Raw genomic sequence first — 11654 nt, forward strand, 5'->3', positions numbered from 1 at the left:
TGGGTATGTAAAGTAGGGTCAAAGGTCATAAATGTTTCATCCTGTATCTTGGTAAATACACGTCCTATCTTTCCCATATTGTGCACACGTAAAGACCATGTTACAAGGATCATTTCACAAAATAACCACTTTTTGCTCAGATGCCGTCTTGTCTGTGCAAAGTGGGGTCAAAGGTCATATGTACTTCTTTCTGTATCTTCGTTATGACGTGTTGTCTCTGTGGGAGGGAATTTTTCTAGATGTGAAAATTGACATGATTGTGTTTATCGAGCACTAGCTCACTTACCCTTCGGTGCATTTCTCGCAGATTTTAATTTGTTGTAGCTGAGACTTTGGGCTATCGGCGATGTGCCCCTCGTTTTTTCATACGATGTCGGTATCACCTCAAAAAACTTGGTTGAAATTGAAGATTGTCTTCGATGTATTTTCAAATTTCTTTCTTTTTGCCACTTTATTTGCACTAACTCAGGAAAAACAACCCCTATCACTCCCATATTTGCACATATTAAGTTCATGTCACGTACATTATTTCATAAAATAACAACTACTTGATCGAACGCCATCTTGGGTAGGTAAATTAGGGTCAAAATGTCATAAATGTTTCATCCTGTATCTTGGTGAATACATGTATAATATTTTCCATATTTGCAACACGCAAAGACCATGTTACAAGGATCATTTCACAAAATAACCACTTTTTGCTCAGATGCCATCTTGGCTGTGCAAAGTGGGGTCAATGGTAAAATATACTTCATTCTGTATCTTCGTTACAGTGTATACGGAATACTAGTATGGTACCAAAGATGGCAGACCTGACTCCCTTTTCTAAATGAGAATCCAAACATCACACGGCCAATGTCCCTAAACACAGATGAAACCTGTATGGTCATGCCTATTGGGATCAGGACTCAAATCATTGATTTTCGAAAAATCGGATCACCTAATTTGTCAGTGTTGACAAATTCCAAGTCTAGTTGATTTATGGGGTGGGAAACCCACATTAAGCAAAAGCCGCTTACGTGAGTCATACAATAACAGTCAAAGTTAGTAAGTGAAGGAAAACTGGAAGAAAATAGATTTGTTGGTGAAAGAATAATTAAAACCGGTTTATTGTAGGTTAAATATTCTGTCTACAAAAACGAAATTGCAGCATGTTATTGGACGCGACGCGACGTTTCCAAATGTTGAAAGAAAAAAAAAAGGACTATTAAACAGCGTATCATTATATTTTGTTGGTATTTACGATACTTACTATTTGATTCTCACTTACGATACTTTAAGCCGTGGTCACAACTCGCCGTACTTGCAAGTGCGTGCTGTCTACTGGCATAAATGTGGGCAAAATTTCGGGATCCGTACGCAATAAGTACCGCCTCAGTACGGATTTTGAAGCACGCAGACACGCCGCAGCACTTTTAGGACACGAGGAACTTTCGCTGCGTTCGGGCTACGGTTCACCCTAAGTACGGGCAACGTACGTGCCCTCTACAGTAAACGTGCGTACAACGCACTGACTCCATGCGTCTTTTCAAATTTTCTCACCGTCACTTGCTCGACGGACGGCGCACGTAGCACGTGCGTGTTGAGCACGTGATAAGTGCGTACTCCGCACTTATTCTTCACTTCCCCAAGTCAACTCTTCAATACAGCACGCAGATCGTACCAATAAGCACCTGCTCCGCACTTTCAACGCAAGTTGTGCGCACTTTCTGCAATGTACACACACCGAACTGACGGACGAGTGTCATCATTTCATCTCCAAGATGTTGGCAATTAGGTATTCGGTATACTGTTTAGTTCTACTTCACCTACCGGGCAGAAATGCCCCATAAGGATTGTGGACTCGAAAAAAAAAATCGCATACACAGAAAGATGATTATTATATTGTATAAAAGAGTTTTCAAAACTCTATCGAATTGTGTCACAGACCAAAATGCCATGCTATAGGACCTTTCTGCTTGGCAGACGATGAGTAATGATCATGGTTATCAAAAAATATATATATACGTCATATTTTGCAGAACATAAGAGACAGTAAAAAAAAAAAAAAACTGCCTGAAGAAGCAAAGTATTTCAAAATCTTGAGCTCTGGTGGTCAGTGCATGAAGTGACCAGATTTTTTTTTTTAGTTCTGAAAAAATGTTTACATTTCAGAGTTGCACAAACTTGGCACGTGCGGGCTACGTACCTACACCCCGCGAAACCGTGCGACTGGTGCGAGTGTCGTGCGTTGGCACACTTCCTGCTCTAGTCACTCCCATCCCACGTTTTCAGAAAAAAAAAAAAAAAAACGTGAATGCCGTGGCCTCCGCCAAAAACGTACGGACTAAAAGCACGCACGGCGAGTTGTGACCAGGGTTTAACGGAACTTTCCCCGCTGTCCAGCACATGAAAATACCGCACTCTTTTGTTTAAACACCAGTCTTCTCTATAATTCTTCTTGTGGATTATATAGGGGACGCCATCCGAACACCAAATCCCTTTTGCGAAAATGCGAAACACGATAACGACGTTGTGAATCATCAGTCTCGTGAGACGTTCTGATGCACTGGATTGAGCCATTCACGACTGAGATCAGCGTTGGATTTCCACATAGCTCGGAAGAGACGGAAAGCATGTACAGTCGACCGCTGTAGAACACCAAACCATGAGGCCAAATGTTGTGCACGGTATAGAAAATGCGAGGGGGCGTGGTTCCGTCCATCTGCCCGTGCATGATTTTAACTGTCTCTCTATATACTGAGTAAAAGGACCAAAACATCTGACGCCCTATAAGTGAAAAATAATATAAAAAGTTTATTCTCGTTTTTTCTGAAAAATAAGGTAAAAATCGTACGTAAATTGCATACTCATTCATTTTCATTACGGTTTAAAAAAGTACACAGACAGACAGTGTTGATGAACTGTTTCAGTCAAGATTCATTATAGTCCAGAAGACGGTCCCATAGTTCCTGTATACATGACCTTTAAAAGTTGTTAAGTTAAAGGTTTTACTTCTTGTTGATTTGTGTTCTATTAAGGTACTGAAGTGAATTTAGCTTGGATGCCATTTTAGCAACCTTGAGCAACTTTTTTTTTTATTAGCCTAATTAGCCTAATTATGTAATTAGCACATGTAAAACATGTAATAATTTGATCATTTTAAACCAGAAAGCGAGAAAACATAGATTCTGTATGATGAAGAATCCATTTAAATCAACAGTATCCATTTTGAAAGTATTTAAGTGTCTTAAACATGCAAATTAGCATACATGTAATGAGATCATAAGGTGTTATCAATGAATCTTATTTTTTGTCCGTGAAAAGTTGTATCATTCCTGCTTTCAGGCTTCCTGGATTGATTCTACCGACATAATCTTATTATATATCATTCTAATTGGAAAATTATGGTAACAAGGTTAGTAAAGGTAATTGCCCAAGGTTGCAAAGAAGTGAACAAAATTTAATTTAATTCGATATAAAAGTACGAAACAATAACACCCTTTCACCGAACAGTTTTTCTATATTACCTATTTTATATTGTACCCTCGACCGGACTGTACATATGTAAATTAATTCATTCTGCTGATTACGATAATAAGACACCTGCATAATTTCAAAACGGAAACAATGGTGCATGTTGGTATAAATGGATTCCTCTTCATAGAAAACCTCAGAAAAGTTGGATTGTTTGTGTTTTCTGCCTTCCTGGATTTGAAATATTAACATATATTACATGCATGATGCAAATAAGTTGATTATGCTAATTTCGTTACCAAAATAATTGTCCATGGTTGCAAGGTTGCTGGTTTGAAAAGTCGTATTATCAGTGTTTTCTGGGTTCCAGGTTCAAAATTAGCACTTAACTACATATTATGCTAATTAGTTTAATATTCTAATTATTCTAATCAAGTTAATTTTTCAATTTTTCAAGGCTGCCAAGGTGGCAACCATTAATTTACTTTTAATTTCATTAATTTAATAATACTCATGTGAAACACGATTCAACAACGGCAAAAAAAAAAACCCCAATAAAAAAGATATGAACACCACTTTTTTGATAACAGAAATTAAGGTACGTAAAGTATAACATGAAAGAATGTACATACAATGATTGTACGACCTTATAATAATTATAGACTATCATATAACTCAAGTGATTAGAAGTAATTATACAGTATGCAAAATTCGAAAAATGGAGGGACCCACTAAGAAGACAAATCTTGTAGATTGTGGGCCCCTCAGAGGAAAAACATCAGTTGAGAAAAAAGTAATAGTCTGGAAGCCTACTAGAAAGATAGATCATCAAAAGCAGACAGATATACAAACAAATAAACATGAAATGAGACTGCAGTAGGAGTAACAATACAATGGAGAGTTGACTATGAGACGAGACAAAATGAGGCAAAGCTAACATAATAGAAAAGAACAGAACAGACAAAACGTTCTACAGAGACAGCGATCTCGTAAGAACTGTGTCGAGAAAGTGAGAAAAAGTGACGCGAGAAAGAACAGGGCAATAGACATATGATCGGAGAAATATCGTAGCATTACAAGAGCTAAAGTATACTTGGCAATAAAGTATACATTATGGTACCATCTACGAGACAGTGTACATACACTGTATGCAAATGCGCTCATTATGCTAATTTGCATGTTTAAGACAGTAAAATCATGTCAAGATTTAAACTTTTGTTATGAATTGATTCTTCGTCATAGAAAACCCTTGAACACTTGTATTGTTCATGTTTTCTGGCTTCCTGGTTGAAAATTAGTAATTTATCACGTGATTCAGATATTGCACCTATGTTAATTTAATGACTATTTCAATTAGACTAGTAAAAAAAAATAAGTTGCCCAAGGTTGTCATGGTGGCAATGACGCTCAAGTTACTTCACACGCCTTCAAGAACACGAATCGACAACAACAACAAAACCTTGTTCTTTAAACAACTCTTCCGGGTCTGAAAAATTTCTACCCAACTAAGATTGCTCGCTAAATAGAATACAGTAACAACATTGAGGAGTAGATCGTTGTAGATCGCTAAGTAGATCGAGGGATGTCAAAATGTATGACCAACCAAATGAAATATGCATAAAGAGCGTGCTCATCACCTTCAGAAGAAAAGAACAATTCAACTGCCGGGTAGGTTATGCAGTCAATGTATGTTGTTTCGCACAGTTACATGGCACTTCTTACAATATGAGGATTCATAATTGGAATTCACTGCCTGAAAATGGCATAGTTACCTGATTTATTACTATCATATTCATTACAATGACACTCTAATAGCTGCTGACGTATGGATACAAATGACATAATTTGCATAACATAACGGTATTTTCACCATAGCCCGATGTTCTTTTACCTCCTACTACTGTCGTGTCCATAAGAATATTTGCCAATTTACATGTAAGACTTCTGCCGTCTTGAATGACAACTGGACAGTTGTGCAGTGATATTGGACCTTTATCTTATACATTTTACCACTTCAATTTTGAAACAGATGTCTACTTATCTTTTTTGCCCATTATTTGATCATCAATTCTGAATGACATGTATACTACGGCAAGAATAAAACAAAAAACAAAAAACAAAAATGAATTAAAATACTATATCTCCAAGGTCAATAAGGAGATCTGGGTGGGACACTTAGACGGACGGGTTGTGGAGCCGGGAAATATTCAAACGCCGGGAAATGTCCAAATCTCTATATTTCATCAACGGGAAATGTGGAAACGTGACGCCGGGAAATGTGCGAATGTTCAATTTTGCCGGGAAGTGTGCAAAATCCGACGGCAAATGTGCAAACCATTCATTTCACCTATATTATGCATATATGGAAGAGAGAATCTCAATCAAAGCTGCGCATGAACCATTAGCATCTTTACCACCTATGTTCAGCGACCATCTGTCTTCTTTTTTTTTCACATTTTCAGCATTTTCTTGTAAATCCCCCCCCCCCCCCACGAAGAAGGGGGGGGGGGGGGTTAAAAGGGCATTGTACCGGTTTTTTATTTTTTCTATGCTGTTCTTTTAATTCTAAAAGACCCAGCGGTGCAAACAGAATCAAAATTTCATAACGATTTAGCCCGTAATTTCATGTTAAAAATTGAACTTTTTGGGTGAGAATTATGCTAATGAACTGACGAGCCCGGATGTCGTGACGTCACAGGTGCCAACTATATCACTGATTACAAGCTCTCGCATACGCGTGCGTTAAATCGTACCGAGTAGCAGACGACGCTTAGGCCCAATTTAGCTAGCAGGCGGCACTTGTGTACTGTCCTATTCATGCAGCTGTCTCAAATTTTGCTGAACCAAATCGCACCAAAATTACAGGATATACTTCTTACGTCTTATATTTGAACGAAATCGGTAACCGAGAAGTATCAATATTGACGCCGACTTCCAAGTCGTCACTCAAAAAAACTCACTCTTCGCGAGAGATCATGGTAAACGCGACATGCACAATCTAGAACTGAAGTTAGCCGACTAGTACTTTGCGAACGGGGAATTTACGCGGGAACTAAACTAAAAAATGTCATGATTTTTGCGATTTGTGTGATTTACGATCTATATTTTTCATTTGACTTAAATCAAATAATAATATAGATTGATTTTTTGCTCCCGATTGCTTGAAAGATTTGTCTCATCATATTACATGGCTAACTTCAGTCTGTGCGTGCGCAGGCAGGTAGGGCCTATGTCGCGATCACTCTTGTTTAGTCGTACAGAGCAGATTATTTTTAGCGACGACAGGAAAGTCGACAACCTCACTTACGCTTCCCGACTTGCGATTTGGTTCCAATTAGCGTGAGCAAGTGGACATGAGTCATAAAGTATTTCCTGTGATTTTGGTGCAATTTGGTTAAGTGAATTTTGAGATATCTACATGGATATGGAAGTACGCTAGCACTTACACAGAAAGATCCGTCTGTCCGGAGGAGTCTTTTATATTTTGACGTTATCGCTCTCCTCCGAGGGGATCCGTGAAGCCAGACGCAGTATCCGCGGAACATTTCCCCGACGACCAGATACAGACCGATCTTTCGGTCAAGCTAGCACTGTACCTACACCAGCGCTTGGATCGCGAAGCGGCGGCACTGTTAGTATCTACGTGGTCAGGCTACTCTTCCGAGGTATGGGTCCTACTAAAACTAAACTAGATCTAGATCTAGTCCTTGGTGTTAATACGACCACCATGAGATTTATCTCTTACCTCTTAGTAGGACCCATACCTCTTCCGAGGTATGGGTCCTACTAAAACTAAACTAGATCTAGATCTAGTCCTTGGTGTTAATACGACCACCATGAGATTTATCTCGACTACAAAAACATTGAAAATCCATAAAGCAGATACCTTACCTGCAAAATTCAGCACAGAAACAACAGGGCATGCAGCACAAGGGCCTAGATCTAACGGCAACGCTAGACCTTGGAGTCTGGACTTTCGTCTGGACTTTCTTCAAGTTCTGGCAGCAGGGATATGTATACGCTGTGCCTATTAGTATTAGCGCTGTGCACGTACAGCTGTCGAGTGAGTGTAGGGGCCTACTCATCAAGACTTGAACTGCCACGTAACGTTAGAATCTACTCGGTCCTTGACTGCTCACTAGTCCTAGTCCTAGTTCTAGTCTAGAGTCTATGTGTACTGGGTGCCGTTTTCCTCTAACTAGGCGTAAACCGTGATTGCCGTTGACTATCACTCAGTCCCCATCTTCGTTAGATCGAATTCTGAACTGTCGAACCATTATCGCTCATCATCAATGCATATAGTATAGTTAGTGCAACGTTACTTACACACAGTTTTCTATGGGCAGCACGTTCGGACAATGATGCCAATTTCATTTTGCATATCTGGAATATTCCCCACAAATTTTTTCTAAATAAAAAGCTTTTGAAGAGATTCCTTTTAAAAATTAATTAATATTATTTAACATGTTTACTTCAGCTCCATACTGCAATTTTATTGAATAACAGTTTTTGCAGTACTTCATGTGAGATTTCATCAGTAAATTGACATGTGTAATTGGTTTTGCTAAAGTCGGAGGGTGGCACCTGTGACGTATGCCAAATTGTGTGGATCGTTCCTTGGCTTGCTCGTTTTCATTTTTTTTTTTTTTTCAAAAAATCATTACAGGCTTATCCTGGGTTTTAGAATCCTCTCTTTCCAGTTGTAGGCATCAAAAAATGTAGATTAGAATTATCAGATAATTAGAAAATATCAGTACAGTTTTCTTTTAAAGGCTTAGCGTCCCTAAGGTCTGGATTGTTTTTTATCTTCTTCTGTCAAACTGAAAAAGATAGAGCTACGTTAGTGCTATGAAGACATTGATGAATGAAATTTCATGTTTGATTATTGCGGATCAAGGGGTGGCCAGATCGAAGGGGGGGGGGGTGGATGAGAGGGATTTTCCACATTTTCAGCATCTTCATAAGAAAGCTACGAGGAATTTTCACCAAATTTGACAGATAGCATGTTTATGGTATTATGATCTTAATTTGTTAAAACAAGCCCCTCCCCCCCCCCATACACACACACACACCGCGAAAGGGGGAGGGGTTGAAGACTCAGAGTCCCTAAATTCTGTATTTTTTATCTTTTTCTGTCAGATCGGAAAAGATAGAGCTAAGTTGGTGCTAGGAAGACATTAATGACTGAAATCTTATTTCACGTTTGCTTTGTGGCGGATTGAGGGGTATCCTTATTTTTTTTGAGGGGGGGGGTGAGTGAGGGGGAGGAGGGGGATTTTTCACATTTTTTGCATCTTCTTGAGAAATCTTTGACGGATTTTCACCAAACGTAGCAGGTAGCATCTCTAGGGTAATAGAATCCCACTTTGTTCAAAGGGGCACCAAGTCCAATTTGTTCCCCTTCCCCAAAGTGGGGGGAAAAGACCAGGGTAGCCCCCACGTCATAAGCCGACGTGAAATTTCATCAAAGTAGGTATACCTTCTAAGATTGTGATAAAATTGTGTTCTTTTATTCTTTATTGTACATATTTTTTTTTCAAATATGTATTCCTTTTGTCGTGTGTAGGCTTTACAAGAAAATTCTGAATTCCTCCCTAACGACACCATCCCCTCGGCCCCTTTCAAGGTGCTGAGATGGGGGGGGGGGGGGGGAGATCCACCTCCTCCAACGCTAGGGGTCGGGGCAGTGCTCATTCAAACAAATTGAGGTCATATCACCAGGTAAATACGCTACGTGCCAAGCTTGGCGAATGTCTACTTTATAAGAGTTTCAAGAAGAAGCTGAATATGTGAAAAATCCTCCTCCCCTGCACTTAAAATTAATTCATGAATTAACTTACTATAGCACTCTATTAGCTCCATCACTTTTGCTACCTCCCACGTTTGGTGAAAATCGGTCATAGATTTTTTGAGAAGATGCTGAAAGTATAGAAATTCTTCCTAATCCCGCACCTCCCCTTCCTCCCTTACCCCCCTCCCCCTGCCCCTATCAGAGCACCCCTGCATCCGGCATAATTAGACATGAAATTTCAGTCGGTTTAAAAGTCTTCACAACACTAATTTAGCTCTTTCTTGTTCTTTTTTTTTTCGGTTCGACAGATCTAAGAAGATTAAAAAAGAAAAATCAAGAGTTTAGCGACTGCATGGGAGACTTCAATCCCCCCTCAATCTTCGGCAGGGGGGGGGGATTAGCTCATTTTAACAATGCAAATCGTATCACCACATAGATGGTATTCTCCAAGTTTGGTGAAAATGCGTAATAGATTTTTTTTTTTTTTTAAGAAGATGGAGAAAATTTGGCAAATCCCTCTCCTCCCCCCCCCCACACCCCCAATCAGAGCACTTGTCCCCTGGACCCGCCATAATCATATATGAGATTTCAGTCATTATGTCTTCATAACACTAACGTTTTCGGTTCGACAGAAGTTAAAAAAGAAAATCCAGAGTTAAGGGATTCTGAGGGTCCCCCCCCCCCCCCGTCGTTTTAACAGATTAAGATAATATCACTATAAAGATACTATCTGCCTAATTTGGTGAAAATCCGTCGTAGATTTTAAAGTCACATGCAGAAAATGTGGAAAATTCCCCTTCTCCCCCTCAAACCCCCTCTCAGTGCTTCCGTAGATCCGTCATAATCAAACCTGAAATTTTAGGAAGTAGTGTCTTCATAGATTGAACGTATAGTTCTACCTTCTTCAGTTCGACAGAAGTAGATTAAAAATGCCAGAATTTAGGGACCTGAAGCTTCCACTCCCCTCCCCCTTTATGGCAGCGGATGGGGGGGGGGGGGGTTATGGGGCTCATTTTGGTGAAACGCCGTCGTTACATTAAATTATTTAGAAGATGCAGTAAATGTGGGCAATCCCCCTCCTCTCCATCACTCGACCCCTCCCCCCCCCTCCCAATCAGGGCCCAGGAAACACATAACGTTTTCAGAACTAACCTTTTTTTTTTTTTTTTTTTTTTTTTTTTAGTTTCCGTACGTCTCCGTATAAAATGGATGTTTTGAAAGGTACATACAACGTTACTGAGCATTTACTGCAAAGCATACGTTCTTGGGAAAACGTTTTAAAAACGCAAATGGACGTTAAAAACGTTTATTTTATGTCTGGCACGTCTTCGTTCTTTACAAACGTCCACAAAACGTTTCTAATTGGTCCGCTACGTGTTCGTCATTGGTTTCTTTATCATGAATATTCATGCTATTTATAGATATTCAAATAAGAAAATATAAGATTTGAAAACAAGAGGAAATAGATAAAAGACACTGAAATCTAAAGATTTAAATTATGCTGGGTTCAAACTTTCTGTGTTAAAGATAAACTTACCCACGTTTTTGTTCAGTTATTCACAATTTCAAATTGTGTTATGGAGAGATATTTTCATAATATATGTTAATAGGCCTAATTAAGGTGTGTGTGTGATCTAATTTCAGTAACCATGTCTTCATGCATTACAACAATTTGTTGATATATAAAAGAATGTCATACAGATTCATCAATTGGGAATAGGATGTAGTATAGGTGTAGGTGGTAGGACATTAGGAACAGGTTAGGATTTTGGTACATTAATCCCAGATTGTGCCTGTATAATCTCATAACTATAATTTGTTTTTTAAATATCTTATAAAAAAATAAACAGACGTTCTTAAAAGGTTTTCTGGACGTTCTAGACGGATATAACAAGTTTTCTAAACGTTCTGGAACGGCTCATAAGACTTTTTGGACGTTCTTAGAACGTTTTTGAACGTTCTAGACGGTTTTCAGAGGTTTTCTGGACGTCCGCAGAACGTCCACAGAATGTTTTGAATATTCTTAAAATGTTTTACTGACGTGTATAATGTCCCAAAGGTTTTCTGCAGGTCCTTAAAAATTCCGAAAGGGTCTTTATTGTTTTTTTTTTTACGTTTAAAAAACATATTTATAACGTCCATTTGAAACGTTTTAATACGTCAAAAACCTTCCACAAAAAGACGTTCTGAAAACGTTTTGACAAAACGTCCAAATATCAAACTTGGAACGTTTCAAGAACGTTCAGAAAACGTCTAACATGGGGCACCCCTGGATCCGCCATAGTAATCAAACATGAAATTTCAGTCATTAATGTCTTCAAAGCACTAACCTGAGTTCCACAGTAGAAGATTAAAAAAAATCCAGAGTTTGGGGTCTCTGAGGCTTCAAACTCCCCTCCCCCCTTCT

This window comes from Diadema setosum, chromosome 21 (assembly GCF_964275005.1).
Source record: "Diadema setosum chromosome 21, eeDiaSeto1, whole genome shotgun sequence".
Taxonomy (NCBI): Eukaryota; Metazoa; Echinodermata; class Echinoidea; order Diadematoida; family Diadematidae; genus Diadema; species Diadema setosum.